We start from the raw sequence: 15,075 nt of genomic DNA, 5'->3' as shown, positions 1-15,075 counted from the left end.
GAGGGGCCGCGGTGCCCGGCGGGCCACCCGGGGTGCAAGGGCGGGAGGCGAGTTTGAACGCAAACTGAGTGAAAAATAGTCGGCCGGGTCGGGGCCGCAGCGCGGAGATCGGAACGCGGCGGGCAGGGTCCGCAGACCGCTGACGAACACGGTGAAAAGGAGATTCACCCTTAAAAAGTCTCCCCCGCGGGAGGAAGACGGGACCCTAGGCACGGACGGGGTTCGAACCCGTGATCTTCGGTTTACGAGACCGACGCCTTACCACTTGGCCACCGCGCCTGCGTTAGAATGGCGGCTCGGCGAGCTCTATCCTGTCTGCACTCCCGAGAGCTCGCCCCGCGGGCACGAGCCGGAGCTGCGGCGAGCGCGAGCGCGAGCACGGGCGCGAGCACGCACGCCCCGCCCCCGCAGCCCCGCCCCGCAGCCCCGCCCCGCAGCCGCCGGCGGGATAAGGCGGGGCTCCAGCGGGCTCGCGGCCGCCCGCCCGGCGCGGAGGTTTCCCCGGAGGTCCGTGGGCTCCCGCTTGTCGCCAGGACGCGTCTCCCGGGTCCCCGTGGCCTCAAGTGGAGGCGTGTCTGGGACGCTGCCGGCGTCTGCAGAATGGCTCGGCGCCTTCGGACGACCGGCCCCGCAGCCTCAGTTTCCCCGCTAGGGCGAGGCCGCCGGAGGCGGAGGTAGGGTGGCGGCGCTCCTCGCCAGGACCCCGAGCGGGCGCTCTGCGGTGGTGGTTGAGTGAAATCAAAGTTTTCTGAAGTTAAAAGCCGCGACTCGTGTCCCCGCCCCCCCCCCCCCCCCCCCCCCCCCCCCGGTTGCCGGCGTGGCCCCGGGGTGTGCTGCCCGGGACCCGCAGCCTCACCTGCGGCCTGTCGGAAGCGCGGCTCCCCCCGCTCACGCGGCCCCGCGGCCCAGCAGTCTGGGCTTCAAGGCCTCCAGGTGGCACTGAGTTGCGGGAGAGCCGAGCCCCGCTGCTCCGGATAATTGACACGCCTGTTTCTGCTCGTGCGTTCAAACGTGCCCTCTAATTTTTAGCCAAATGGGATGACTTGACCTTCTCTGCACTTTGATTTTTCATGAATTAATGTACGATGTGTTAACTAATACAGCGGCCTGTAGTACATAACACAATATAACAACCTTAAGTAGTAGCATAATTTATTTAATAAATCACATTCTATTCTTTAATGGGAACAATATTGTATAGTAAATTATATATATATGGCACTATGTACTATAATGTATTATGCATGGATGCGTTACTTTTATTCTCTTTAGTAACTGCATGGTGTTCTACTGAGTGGCTGTATCACAGTTGATTTAATCCGTTTCTGGGAGTTAGGCCTTGGGTTGTCTGCCGCTTTTTTGCTGCGCAGAACATTCTGTTACATGTGTCTTTGCTGCCTGGCCCAATGATGCTTGTAAGGTATACGGAGACATATCAAGAATGCCCGCAGCCCACAGCCAGGGCTGTAGGCAAGTAGGAAACTTAAAAGTACCAGGAAGTTGTGTTCACCAAGTTGCTCTAAATGTCAAGGTTTGGGCAGGTGGGTGGGAAAGGCCCTGACATTTGCCTTCAGACACCGGACGGGAGCCCTGAGACACTGCACCTGGAGTGCTTGAGATCTGCATGCAAACCTCACTGCAGCTCCCTAATTTAAAAAAATTGAAGGTGCACTGGGGCGGGGGAGCAGACAAAATTGAAATTGAAGACCATTTCAGGATTGAAAAATGCATTACTAAGCATTGCTTCTGACTAGTTTATAAACTTGGTTACATTGTCCTCCCCCCTTTTTTGGGGTGTTCATTGAGTTGAAATTATTGTGCAGAAAGTGATGGGCTTATAAAAAGTGAAAAGAAATTAGCAAATTAGCTGAGCCCAGAACTAACTGGCAGGTGGAATGGGAATCAGAGTCTAACAGGTGCTTTTTCAGCTTTGTCTCCTGAGGGAACGGAGGGAGTTGAATGATCAAGGTGCATTTGCACTTTGATGGGCGGGTGGGATGCCAAAAGTATCCAGGGTCTGGGGGTCGCTCAGATAGGCTGATCCTCTAACCTTCTGTGAGCCCTAAAGTAGAGAGTACAGCCTGGCTGGTGATGCTCAGTGGTTGAGAATCGACCAGTGAACCAGGAGACAGCAGTTGGATTTCTGGTCAGGGCACATGCTAGGGTTTCAGGCTCGATCCCCAGTGGGGGGCATACAGGAGGCAGCCGATCAGTGACTCTCTCTCATCATTGATGTTTCTGTTTGTCTGTCTATCCATCCATCTACCCCTCTTTCTCTCCCTCCCTCTATCTCTGAAATCAATAAAAACATTTGGAAAAAAAAGAATACAGGTGCTGGGCGCTCTGACCCTACTTATCTTCTGAGAAGCCACAGATCTTGGACACCTGGATGGAGGATCTGCTTGTCCTGGCTCCTGCGTCTTAGAGTGGTGCTTGCACAAGGTAGGTCTTTAAAAAGTATTGCACAAGGAATTAACATGTGGGGTTCCTTTCCACCTGGTCCTCCATGTGGTTCTGCAGGACCTTCTTGGCCGGCAGCCTCCAACCACTGTGCCAGGACAGTCTGGCATTGAACTTCCTCTAAGCCCTTCCCTGACATAGCAGAAACTTTTAACTTCTTGGTGATAAGATGTTCCATTGTCCCCCTTTAGGGAAAGAAACGTTTTTTACCCCCCCTTACAGAGTCCCTGGGGCAGGTAGGTGCTAATGGCACACAAATAATTGTGACCCCATCCCAAATGCAAGGGTGAGAAACCAGGGTTGGGTGAAGCAGATGGTGCTTTGAGCCTGGGAGGGTGACGGTTTAAGTGAGAAAATGTCTAAACTAATCTGGTGACAAAGGTGACACAATAGAATACTTTTGATCTTTTCGTTTCATCTGTATAATTAAGTTGCCTAGATATGAATAACTTATAAGCATCTACATTTCTTTTGTGTTGAAACTTGGTAACTTTTTTCCATTTTAGAAAAAAAAAGTAGTTTTCAATCTTTTTTTTTTCTTCACCTGTTTCTTTGTGCCTGTCTCCAAATCAGGAATTCCTAGCCTGCACTCAAGACCAGGAAGTCACCGAATTCCCCAAGAGAATGTAGAATGGGTGTGTGTGTTTCTGGGAAAGAGATGGTGTCACATTTTTGATCAGGTTTTCAGAAAGGCCTCCTGAAGGTCTTAGAAGGTTTTAAGTGTTTTTACTTCCGTGCTCCTCTTTCTATGGTTCGTGACTCACCCAAACCCCACTGAAATGCAGTATCTTAGTTGTTTAGCCACAGCGGAGGTTATTGAAAACGAATGAAGATGCTTCCCTCTCCTGGGACGCCTCCTCCTGCCCGCCCTGCCCCACCTACCGCCTCCCCGGAGCGAGGAGAGCATCGGTTTAACCTCCCCCTCCGAGGGGCTTCCACTGTGGTATCAGCTGTGGCCCCACCGTGCTCCTCAAACCTGTCATGAAGGTGCAGGCTCATCTGGGAGGTCTGGGCTGGGCCCCAGGTCTGCCTTTCTAACCGCCTCCCGGGTCATGCTGAGGCTGCTGTTCCTGCCCTGGCTCTGACCACAGCTGCTCTCAAGTATTCTTGGAGAAATTCATTTGCATGGGGAAGAGGGGGGTGGGGTGACATGACACGCTCAGGCTTAGATAGTTAGGCCACGTGAGGGTAATGACAGCAAGCTTTTTACTAATGACCTAAATCAGGGCTTCAGCTCAGGAAAGCTCACTTAGCCACTCATAGCATCCCAGTGAGCGCATTGTTAGCGATGGTCGATTTCGAATCCAGGACCGGAGCCAGAGAACACAGTCCCCTTTCATTGCTTGATCTGATCAGGTCAGTGATTTGGAGCAGGCTGGGCACTTCAGATGCTAGTGAGGCAGGCAGGTTATGTGAACCTGCCTACTGATCGGGTGTAGGACAGGGAGTAAGGGGCTATTGTACATTCCACCAAAAATATATGCGACCCGGTGACTTCATGTCTTTCTCATCCTCTCTTTAATTTTAGCTCTTTTGTTGAGTATATGGTGGTATCTCTAAATTGCGTTTCCCTGATGACTAATGATGTCAAGCACCTTTCCATGTGCTTGGTAGCCATTTGTTACATCTTTTGTGAAGGGTCTGCTCATATCTTTTGTGCATTTTTATAGCTTGTTTGTCTTCCTATTATTGGTTATCAGAGTTTGTTGTGTATTCTGGATACAAGTCTTTTGTCAGGTGTATTGTGAATATTTTCCCTTCTCTGTGGCTTGCCTGTTTGTGTTCTTAATTGGGTCATTCAAAGTGCCAAAGTTTAAAATTTGGATGAAGTCCAGTTTATCAGTGTTTTCTTTTTGTGCTTCTTGCTTTCTGTGTCCTTTCTAAGAAATCTGTTTACCTAGGTCATGAAGGTTTTCTCCTAGAATTTCGATAGTTTTAGCTTTTATGTTTAGATCTGTGATCCATTTTGAATTAATTTTTGTGTATGGCGTGAGGTAGGGCTTGCTGTTCATTTTTTCCCATACGGATATCCAGTACCATTTGTTGAAATGGCACCTTTGTTAAAATTCAGTTGACTGTGTACGCGTGGTCTGTTCCTGGAGTTTGTGTTGGTTTCCACTGATGTGTATGTTTATTTTTAAGCCAGTTACCACAGTCTTGTTATATTTTACAGGGAGTACTGAAATCAAGTATTATAAATCCTCCAACTTTGTCTTTTTATAAAATTGTTTTGCCTGTTCTAGTCCTAGGTGTTTCTATGTAATTCTTAGAATTACATAGAATTCTTAGAAGCTCATTAGTTTCTACAAAATGCTGGCTGGGATTTTGGGATTGCGTTGATTTTGGGAAAGTTGCTCTCTTAACTCTACTGAGTCTTCCTATCGAAGAATATTTTAGTTTGTTGCTGGTGCCAATGAGTCTTGGATTATAAAGTTATTTCTTTAGCATTTCATTACGTGAGTTTCCTGTGGTAGAGTAGCTGGAATGTTCGTGGTAACCGTGTTCACCTCCTTTGGCTCTCTATCCAAGCAAAGATCCCTGCCACATGTAGGAATCATGTGGGGCCCCCACAATGCCCCAAGGTGAGGTGTGAAGCAAGACATGTAGCCTGTGTAACCACTGTGACCAAATCAGAAGCAGCAAAGGTCTCCCAGCTTAGGGAGAGAGGTGATGATTGTTTCAACTTTTTTTTTTTTTTTTTTTAAATCCTCAACTGAGGATATTTTTTCCATTGCTTTTCAGAGAGAGTGGAAGGGGGAGAGAGAGAGAAACATAAACATCGATGTGAAAGAGACACATCTATTGGTTGCCTCCCACACTTGCTCCGACTGGGGTCGGTCAAGCCTTCAACCAAGGTACATGCCCTTGACTGGAATCGAATCCGGGACCCTTCAGTCCACAGGCCGATGCTCTAACCACTGAGCAAAACCAGCTGGGGCTGTTTCAACACTCTTAACACGTCATGCCAACCATATACAAAATGTAAAGATGAAAAGTAAATTTTTCTGCAAGAGAACGACAGTTGTACAGAATGCCCAGGTGTCACCTCAACAACTCAATCTTAGAACCTTTAACCTTGGAAAGTGTGCTTTAAGTGGTTCATTCTGGAGCCAGAGTAAGATCAAGTTGGCAGCTATGAATTATACAGTTTTGTTCTTTTTTCCTGTTTATATTTTCAGATAAACTCTATAAAGGCCAACCAGGTCTGAGATACAAATTGGCAGGCAGAGTTGACGATGGTTTATGTAAAAAGCAGTGGACAGTGGCAGGGAATGAAACTGCTGATCTCTCATCCCTCCTGCAGCTGGCAGAGGGTTCCCAATCTCCAGCTCTCACTTCCCTCCTACTCCTCCCTCCTTTCCAAAGTGACCACTATTATGAGTTTATTTTGAATTTTTCCATTTTTTTCTTTGCTTTTCTGCTGTTACATGTTTATACAAAGGAAATGTAGTGTTTTGGGTGGGATATTTCTCCCCACAAATGGTATCATATTGTACATGTTTTGTTTTGTTTTTGACTTTTTTTTTTTTTTTTAACTCGACAAAGCATTGCAGGCCCAGCCCAATCATTCCTTATTTTTTTAACTGCTGCGATCTAGCCTGCTGGGTGACGGTAGCAGAGCTTTTGATAAATCCCGTTGCCGGCCACCTAGCGTGTTTCTGAGTTTGCTGCGTTACGAACACAGCTGCTCGTCCTCTCTGCACATGCCCCCTACGCACACGCGGGAGGGTTCTTCAGCGGAGATGCCAGGCGCATTGCTTTCCCAAGGTAACTTTTCTGCTGTATGTTAGCAGCCTTGAGCACAGTTCTGCAAATACCTGCTTGCTGGTTATCGGGCCCACCATCAGTGCCACTGGACTACAGGAGGGATACTTGCTCTTGTTTGTCTTTTTAACTTTGTGTGGAGTTGGCTGGGGGGAGGCAGGAACAATGAGCCGCCCACTTTGTGCGACGGCAAGGCCGACTGTCGTGGTGGAGCCGCGTGTCATGGGTGTGAGTGTGTTGGTATCAAACTGAACAAATTCCTTGGGATCTTTTCAGTATTACGAGCTTCTAAGGAACAATATGCAAATGTCCCAAATTGGTTTCTATACGTGTTACCACTTTCTATAAAGTAGCTCACACGTGAATGATACATGAATGTGTTTCCCAGTACAGCAAAGGATCCTTTCTTTCCTGTAGATTTATTAGTATCATATCATATTTCAAAAACTCAAATCTTCACTCGTATTAATCAGGAAGTCAGTCTGATAGACATATAGATTGATAGTGATCTCTTTGCTAGGCCTTCTTTTTTAAGATTGTTATATAAATGACACTTGACCTAATTTTAATCTGACACTTGCAAATTTTTCTTAACTAGTACAAAGTTGTGATAAATTAATGCTTGCTATTGGGCATCTTCCACATACATTCCCTTCCCCCGTTTAAAATCTGGGAGTTAATGCAGCATATACATGGTTAAAGGAATATATATTATAAAGTGGAAAGTGACTATTTAAAATGCCATTTCCCATCATCAGATGCCAATTATCCCGTCCCAGCGTTTGGTGTGGGCGATGATTATCCCCAGGTCTGTTCTTGGCAACGCGAAAAAGATAAATGGGTGGAAGGAAATGAGAGCAAATGTGATGATAAATTGACTTGCAGAGAACATACCTTTCACATTTCCCCCGGTGGCTTTGCTTTAAGTGCTATTAAACCACAACTGTGTATGTAAAACTCAGGTGCGGAAGTGTCTCACCTGAAATACGGCTTTTCCCTTTCTCCTCATTCTGTTATACACACTTAGAATTTCTTTTGTGGAAACACAAACAAGATTTTATGGGAAACATTTTGTTGTTCTTTCTCGTGTCACCATTCTTAAAACGCTGTCGCTGTGTCCCTTGCAGCGCTTTCTGCCCCGTAGCCGCTTGTCGGGCCAGCAGGGCGCCCTGGAAGTGAGTGGTTCCCCTCGTGTTTCCCTCTGCGTGCCTGCCACTTGCCACGATATATTAGTGAGCACTGCTTAATCCTATGTTATCTTAAAAACAGCACAAGGGGAAATATTTAGAGAAAGTGTAGACACGACACCCAGAGCTCATCCTATCTAAAATAAAAGCCCCTAGTTCCATCCAGCTGAAAGGTCCTATGGCAATCCAGGCAGCTTTTCTTTTAAATGCGCTGTTTGATTTATTTGGTTATTTTTTTCATGCCCTTTTGCAGACCTTTGCTCCCACCCCCACAAAACCACCATTCTGCTCTCTGTCACTACATGCAGGTTTGCATATCCTAGAATTTTATATAAGTGGAATAAAACAGTATGTTGTTGTTTTTTTTTGGCTTCTTTCACTCAGCATAATTATTTTGAGACTCGTCCATACTGGACATTATTGTGTAGCAAGAATTCATTCCAAGTCATCACTGCGCGGTGTGGATATTTGAGTTGTTTCCTGTTCTAGGCGATTATAAATAAAACTCTCAGATTCATGTACTAACCTTTGAAAGGACACTAAAAGGCTTTTGTTCCTCTTGGGTAAAGTAATAGGAGTAAAATGCCTGGATCATACCTTTATCTTTTAAAGAAATTGACAGGCTGTTTCCCAAAGTGGTTGTGCCATTTTGTATTCCCATCAGCTTTACAGGAGAGTTCCAGTTCCTCCACATCCTTGCCAACACTTGGTTATGGTCAGTCTTTTTATTTAGCCATTCTAACAGGTGTGCAGTGGTATCTCATTTTGGTTTTAATTTGCATTTTTTTTTAATGACTAATGATGTTGAGTATTTTTTTCATGTGTTTATTTACTATTCATCTCTCCACTTTGGAGAAGTGTCTGTTCAAATCCCTTGTGCATTTTTATTGGGTGGTTTTCTTATTATTGAATTTTCAAAGTTCTTGATGTATTATAAATAAAAACCCTTATTAGATATATGATTTCCAAATATTTTCTCTTGGTTTGTGACTCTTAAGTTGTTTTTTTTTTTTTTTTAAGAGCAGAACTGAAATTTTTTTTTTTTTTTTTTAATATCTTTATTGATTTCAGAGAGAGGAGAGGAGAGGGAGAAAGAGAGATAGAAACATCAATGATGAGAGAGTCATTGATCAGCTGCAGCCCGCAACCTGGGCATGTGCCCTGACCGGGAATCGAACCCTGATCGCCTGGATCCTAGGTTGATGCTCAGCTGCTCAGCCACGCCCGGCCGGGCAGAACTGAAATTTTGATAAAATCCTATTTATTTATTTGTTCCTTCATGTATCATTCTTTTCCTATGTCTAAGATATCTCTGCCTAACTGAAAGTCGCCAAAGTTTTTTTCTTCTGGAAGTTTTATGATTTTAGATTTTACATTTAGGTGTATGATCCACTTAAAGTTAGTTTTTATATGATGTAAGTTATCACTGTTAAGAATTACTACTATCAAGCTAATTAACACAGCCATTACCCCACATGGTTACCCTCTTTTTGTGTGTGGTGAGAACACTTGAGATCTATCTTAGCAAATTTCAATACAATACAGTATTATTAACTATAACCATGCTGTAGAGTAGATCCTTAGAACTTATTAATCTTATATCTGAAAGTTTGTACCCTTGACCAGCATCTCCCCATTCCCCACCACCTCCCAGCCTCTGGCAACCGCCATTCTAGTTTGTGCTTCTGTGAGTTTGGCTGTTAGGTTCCAGATAATGAGTGAGGTCACACGGTATTTGTCTGTCTCTGTCCGACTTGCTTCACTGATCACAATGTCCTCCAGTTCACTCATGTTGTGTGAAATGGCAGGATTTCCTTCTCTTCTGAGACTGAAAAAATATTCCATCGTGTGTGTATACAGATGTATATACAGGGTGGGGCAAAGTAGGTTTACAGTTCTTATGGAAAATAATACAATAATTAATAAATAATACAAGAATAAACTGTTTTTCATACAACTGTAAACCCACTTTTGCCCCACCCTGTATGTATGTGTGTGTACATGTATGTATATATGTGTATATGTGTTTTCTTTACTCATCTGTTAACAGACACAGGTTGTTTCCATATATCTTGGGTATTTTGAAATGAGCATGGGGGTGCAGATATCTCTTTTAGATACTGATTTCATGTCTTCTAGAAATATATCCGGAAGTAGGATTGCTGGATCATATGGTAGTTTTATTTTGAGATTTTTGAGGAACCTCCATACTGTTTTCTATAATAGCTGCACCAATTTACATTCTCACCAACAGTGCCCGAGGGTTCCCTTTCTTCACACCTTTTCTGACACTTGTTATGTCTTGTTTTTTTGGTAATAGCCATACTAACAGGTGTGATGCATGCAGTAGCTCATTGTGATTTTGATGTGCATTTCCCTGATGATTAGTGATGTTGAGCATCTTTTCATATTTGTTTTAGCCGATTATATGTGTTATTTGGAAAAATGTCTATTCAGGTCCTCTGCCCAGCTTTTAATCAGATTGTTTTTTGCTATGAAGTTGTATAAGTTTATATATTTTTGATATCAACCCTTTATCAAATATATGGTTTGCACATATTTTCTCCCATTCTGTATGTAGGCTCCCTTTTCATTTTGTGTTTCCTTTGCTGTGCAGCAGCTCTTTAGTTTCATGTAGTCCCACTTGTTTATTTTTGCTTTTGTTGCCTGTGCCTTTGATTTTATATCCCAAAAAGTCTTTGCCAAGACCAATGTCAAGGAACCTTTTTCTTGTTTCCTCATAGAAGGTTTATGGTTTCAGGTCTTACATTTAAGGCTTTAATCCATTTCGAGTTAATTTTTGTGTTTGGTGTCAGATGAGGGCCCAATTTCATTGTTTTGCGTGTGGATGTCCCGTTTCCTGACATCATTTATTGAAGAGACGATCTTTTCCTCATTGCTTGTTTTCGGCATTCTTTTCAAAGGTTAATCATATGTATATGTGCGGATTTATTTCTGGGACCTCTGTTCTGTTCCATTGGTCCGTGTGTCTGCTTTGATGCCAGTACCTTACTATAGTTTTGTGATACACTTGGAAGCCGGGAAGTGTGATACCTCCAGTTTGTTCTTTCTCAAGACTGTTTTGGCTGTGTGGTCTCTTGAGGGTCCATATGAATTTTAGGACTGTTGTTCTATTGTGAAAAATACCATTGAAATTTTGATAAGGATGGCATTGAATCTGTAGATTGTTTTGGGTATTATGGGCATTTTAACAATATTAATCCTTCTAATCCATGTACATGGAGTATTATCGTACCATTAATTTGTTTTCACAAATTTTCAATATCTTTCGTCAGTGTCTTACAGTTTTCAGTGCAGTTGTCTACCTTCTTGGTGAAATATATCCCTAAGTACTTCACTCTTTTTGATGCTATTGTAAATGGGATTGTTTTCATAATTTTTTTTTTGGATAGTTCATTGTTAGTGTATGGCAATGATACCGATTTTACTGTGATTGTTTTGCATTCTGCAACTTTAGTGAATTCATTTATTAGTTGTAACAGTTTTTAGGTGGAATCTCTAGAGTTTTCTATATAAAATATGTCATCTGCAAAACAGAGATGATTTCACTTTTTCTTTCTGTTTTGGATCGCGCTTGCCTAATTGTTCTGGCAAGGACTTCAGTACTGTGTTGAGTAGAAGTGGTGAGAGTGGGCGCTTAATCTTGTTCCCGATCTTCGAGGAAAAGCTTTTAGCTTTCTGCTGTTGAGTATAATGTTAGTTGTGCGCTTGTCGAATATGACCTTTATTATGTTGAGGTACATACCCTGTATTCTCCGTTTGTTGAGAACTTTTGTCCTGAAAGGTGTTGAATTTTGTCAAGTGCTTTTTCTGCATCTACCAAGAGGATCGTATGATTTCTATCCTTCATTGTTAGTGTGGTGTATCACATTTATTGATTTGCGTGAGTTGAATCAGCCTTGCATTGCAGGGATAAATCCTACTGGATGGTGGTGTACGATCCTTTCAAGGTGCTGTTGAATTTGGTTTGCTAGCATTTTGTTGAGGATTTTTGCATCTGTGTTCATCAGGGTTATTGGCCTGTAATTTCCCTTTTTTTTTTTAATGTCTTTATATTGCTTTGGTAGAGGATAATGCTGGCCTTGTAGAAGGAGTTTGGAAGTGTTCCCTCCTGTTCAGTTTTTTGGAAGAGTTTGAGAAGGATCGGGATCTTTCTTTAAATGTTTGGTAGAATTCACCTGTGAAGCCACCTAGTTTGGGGCTTTTCTTCGTTGGCAGGTTTTTAATGATTGCTTCAATTGCTTTACTTGTTATTGGTCTGTTCAGATGTTCTGTTTTTTCATGATCCAGTTTGGGTATGTTGTATGTCTCTGGGATTTTATCCAGTATTTGTAGGTTATCTAATTTGTTGGTGCATGACTGTTGATAGTTCCTTATGAACCCTTGTATTTCTGTGATGTGTAATATCTCCTCTTCCATTTATAATTTTATTTGAGCTCTGTGTTTTTTTTCTTGATTAGTCTAGCTAAATGTTTGTCAATTTTATTTATCTTTTCAAAACCAACTCTTGGTTTTATTGATCTTTTCTGTTCTTTCTAGTTTCCATTTTATTTTTGCTCTAACCTCTTTATGTCTTTCCTTCGGTTAATTTTGGGCTTAGTTGTCTGTTCTTTTTCTTAGTTTGTTCTTTTTTTCTTGAGGTGTAAAGTTAGGTTATTTGAGATCTTTCATAATTTTAATGTAGGCATTTATCATGATAAACTTCTCTCTTAGAACTGCTTTTGCTGAATCCCATAAGTTTTTCTATTTTTATTTTTTAAATATATCTTTATTGATTTCAGAGAGAGGAAAGGAGAGGGAGAGAGAGATAGAAACATCAATGATGAGAGAGTCACTGATCGAGCCCTCAGGCATGTGTCCTGACCGAGAATTGAACCCCGATCACCTGGATCCTAGGGCAACGCTCAACCTCTGAGCCACCCCCGGCCGGGCTGTATCCCATAAGATTTGATACGCTATTTGCATTTGTCTCAGGATACTTTTTAATTTCCCTCTTGATTTCTTCTTTGACCCACTGGTTGTTCAGGAGTGTGTTGTTCAATTTTCAAATGTATTTGAGAATTTTCTATTTTTCCTCCTGGTATTGATTTCTAGTTTCATGCCACTCTGGATGGAAACATATCAATTCAATATACTTAAATTTAAGACTTGTTTTCTGGCCTAACGTATGATCTACCTGGAGAATGTTCCATGTCCACTTGAGAAGAATTTATCTATTGCTATTGGGTGGAATGAGCTTTGTGTGTCTGTTAGGTTCTTTATATATTATGTCTTAATTTTTAAAAAAATATATTTATCATCAATTTCAGAGAGAGGAAGGGAGAGGGAGAGGAAGACAAACATCAATGATGAAAGAGAATCATGGATTGGCCGCCTCCTGCACGCCCCCTGCTGGGGATCGAGCCCACAGCCCGGGCATGTGCCCCGACAGAATGGAACCGTGACCTCCTGGTTCATGGGTCGATGCTCAACCGCTGAGCCACGCCAGCTGGGCGTCTTCCTCCGTTTTTATGTTCCTGATTTCTTTGTTGAAGTTCTCACTAAGTTCATCTTCCCCTGAGTTCCTTGAGGAACCTTGTGTCCAGTGTTTTGAACTCTGCATCTGGCAGATTGCTTGTTTCCACTTTTATTTCTTTCTCTGGAGCTTTGTTCTGTTCTTTCATTTGGGACATGTTTGTCTCCTCATTTGGGCTGCCTCCCTGTGTGTGTTCCTGTGTATTAGGTAGAGCTGCTACGTCTCCCATTCTTGGTAGAGTGACCTTATGCAGTAGGTGTCCTACAGGGCCCAGGCGCGTAGCCTCCTTGGTCACCCGAGCAGGCTGCTCCAGGTGTGCCCCCATGTGAGCTGTATGCACCCTCCTGTTGTAGGCCCTTCAGTGGGAGGGACTGACCCCCCAGGCCAGTTGGCTGTGAGGACTGGCCACCATGGAGGAGCTGCTGTGCAGGGGCTGACCTGATGGGGCAGGACTTACTTCATCAGGACTCTGGTGCCTGCTGAGTCTGCCCCTTCTGGGTGTCCCTTGTGGAGGATGCCGGGTGGCGCTTCCACATGGTCTGGAGCTATCCACCAGGTGTGCTGGCTCTGGGGCCTCCTGGGAGGTGCAGGCCACGGTCAGCCACTGCCTGTGCTCTGCCCTGGGCCATCCAGCAAGAGCTACAAAGCGACCGGCAGATGGCTGTTGCTTGTGCTGGGCTTGGAGATGCCTGGGAGAAGCCAAGGTGCGAACCAAGGCCAGCTGCTACCAGTGCTGGGCGGGGGCCTCTTAGCCAGAGGTACCGGGCACACCGAGGCCAGGTGCTGCTTGTCTGAGAGGTGTTAGGAAAGTCTGCAGCATGAGCCGGGAGAGGACATTTGTAAAGAAAAGCCACTGGAAACGGCCTTGGTGGGCCAGAGAAGTTGGGTAGGGCTGGATCTCAGGGAATCGCCAGGGCTGGATGGTGTTAGCCAGGCTGATGGAGACTCAGATGTGGTGTTCCCTGCTGGCTCTGTGGGCAGAGGGCTCAGGAAAGGAACAAAGGACTCTGCCGGTACTTCTGCCTGGGAGAGAGTTGCTCCTCTAGCCCTTGCCCCAAAGCCAGACAATTCAGTTCCTCCCCTTATGGCCTGGGTGCCTTTCAAGCTGCTGCCCCCACCCTGGAGCTGAGAGCGCGCGAATCGGACCGAGTACGCCCATGCACTGGCTCTTTAACAGAAACACAGTCCCTGCTGGGGTTAACCGCCTCGGCCATCTGCAGGTTTCCCCGGCAGGACCTGCCACACAGTCCTATCCAAGAGGAATTCAAAAATTTGATGAGTGCCCGTGTTTTCTCCTAACCATACAGTGTGGGTTTAGTTTTAATAACTTGCCATGAAGTCAGCAGGAGACAGTGAGGGTGTCAGGATGAGGTTTCTTTCTGAAGTTGCTACCCATCAGAAATGGAGATTAGCTATTTGTAGGCGGAAGGGTGAAGGAATGGTGATTAGGGGACTTGGGGCATCTTCAGGATTATGTGACACATGGAATTGTTGGTGCCACTTAGTTTGCATGTCCTGAAGTTGGTCTTGTGTTTTACTGTATTGTGGCCCAACTGTCATTCATTCCTGCAGTCACCGTGTGGGTGTGCCTGCCCTTCCAAGGGCTTTGGTATTCACCTCAGTTCTAGAACAAGTTGCTGCAGAGGGCGATACAGATGCTAATGACGACTGTGTCCAATGTATGAGCTTCCCAAGGGCCTGTACTACCCAGTGAAAACCGCTAACTATAGAAGGTGCTGCGCCTCCAAGGACTGGGGTCCTTGGGGCCCGGCTGTGCCCCACCTTCCCACACGGTGTCTCAGCACTTCCTGCGTGGGTTGTCCTGTGGCTACACCCCAGCATCCAGCCGGGCAGAGCAGGGCCTCACCTCAGCCACGCTGCTTTCTCTGCTTAGAATGTCCTCTCCGTGTCCCAACACCATCTCTTCCTGCTCAGTCCCTGACTTTCTGAGTGCCCTCCCAACATCAGTTTCTCTCAGATGAGTGATGTTCGTATTTTCTCTCCCTGAGGGCAGGATCTTGGCTGATAATGTGTGATGTTACAAGTGTTTTAGCTCCTTGAAAGTGTAATCCAAGGCTGCTCTCTTGGTCTCTAAATATCATGGATAATGAACATTTTGTGGTATTT

General features: G+C 44.6%; 1 long non-coding RNA gene across 1 annotated transcript in view; it reads left to right on the top strand.

Moving 5' to 3' along the window:
* Positions 1–435: 435 nt before the first annotated feature.
* LOC308555207 overlaps positions 436–15,075 on the top strand; it is a 39,857-nt gene continuing 25,217 nt past the window's right edge. The window contains exons 1-2 of the long non-coding RNA XR_013998519.1: positions 436–674; positions 2,325–2,442. This is a non-coding gene — a long non-coding RNA (uncharacterized lncRNA). The remainder of the gene's footprint in view (positions 675–2,324; positions 2,443–15,075) is intronic.

This window comes from Miniopterus schreibersii, assembly GCF_964146895.1.
Source record: "Miniopterus schreibersii genome assembly, chromosome: 3".
Classification (NCBI taxonomy): domain Eukaryota; kingdom Metazoa; phylum Chordata; class Mammalia; order Chiroptera; family Miniopteridae; genus Miniopterus; species Miniopterus schreibersii.
Note: the sequence above shows the minus strand (reverse complement) of the source record. Positions and strands in the feature narration are given on the sequence as shown.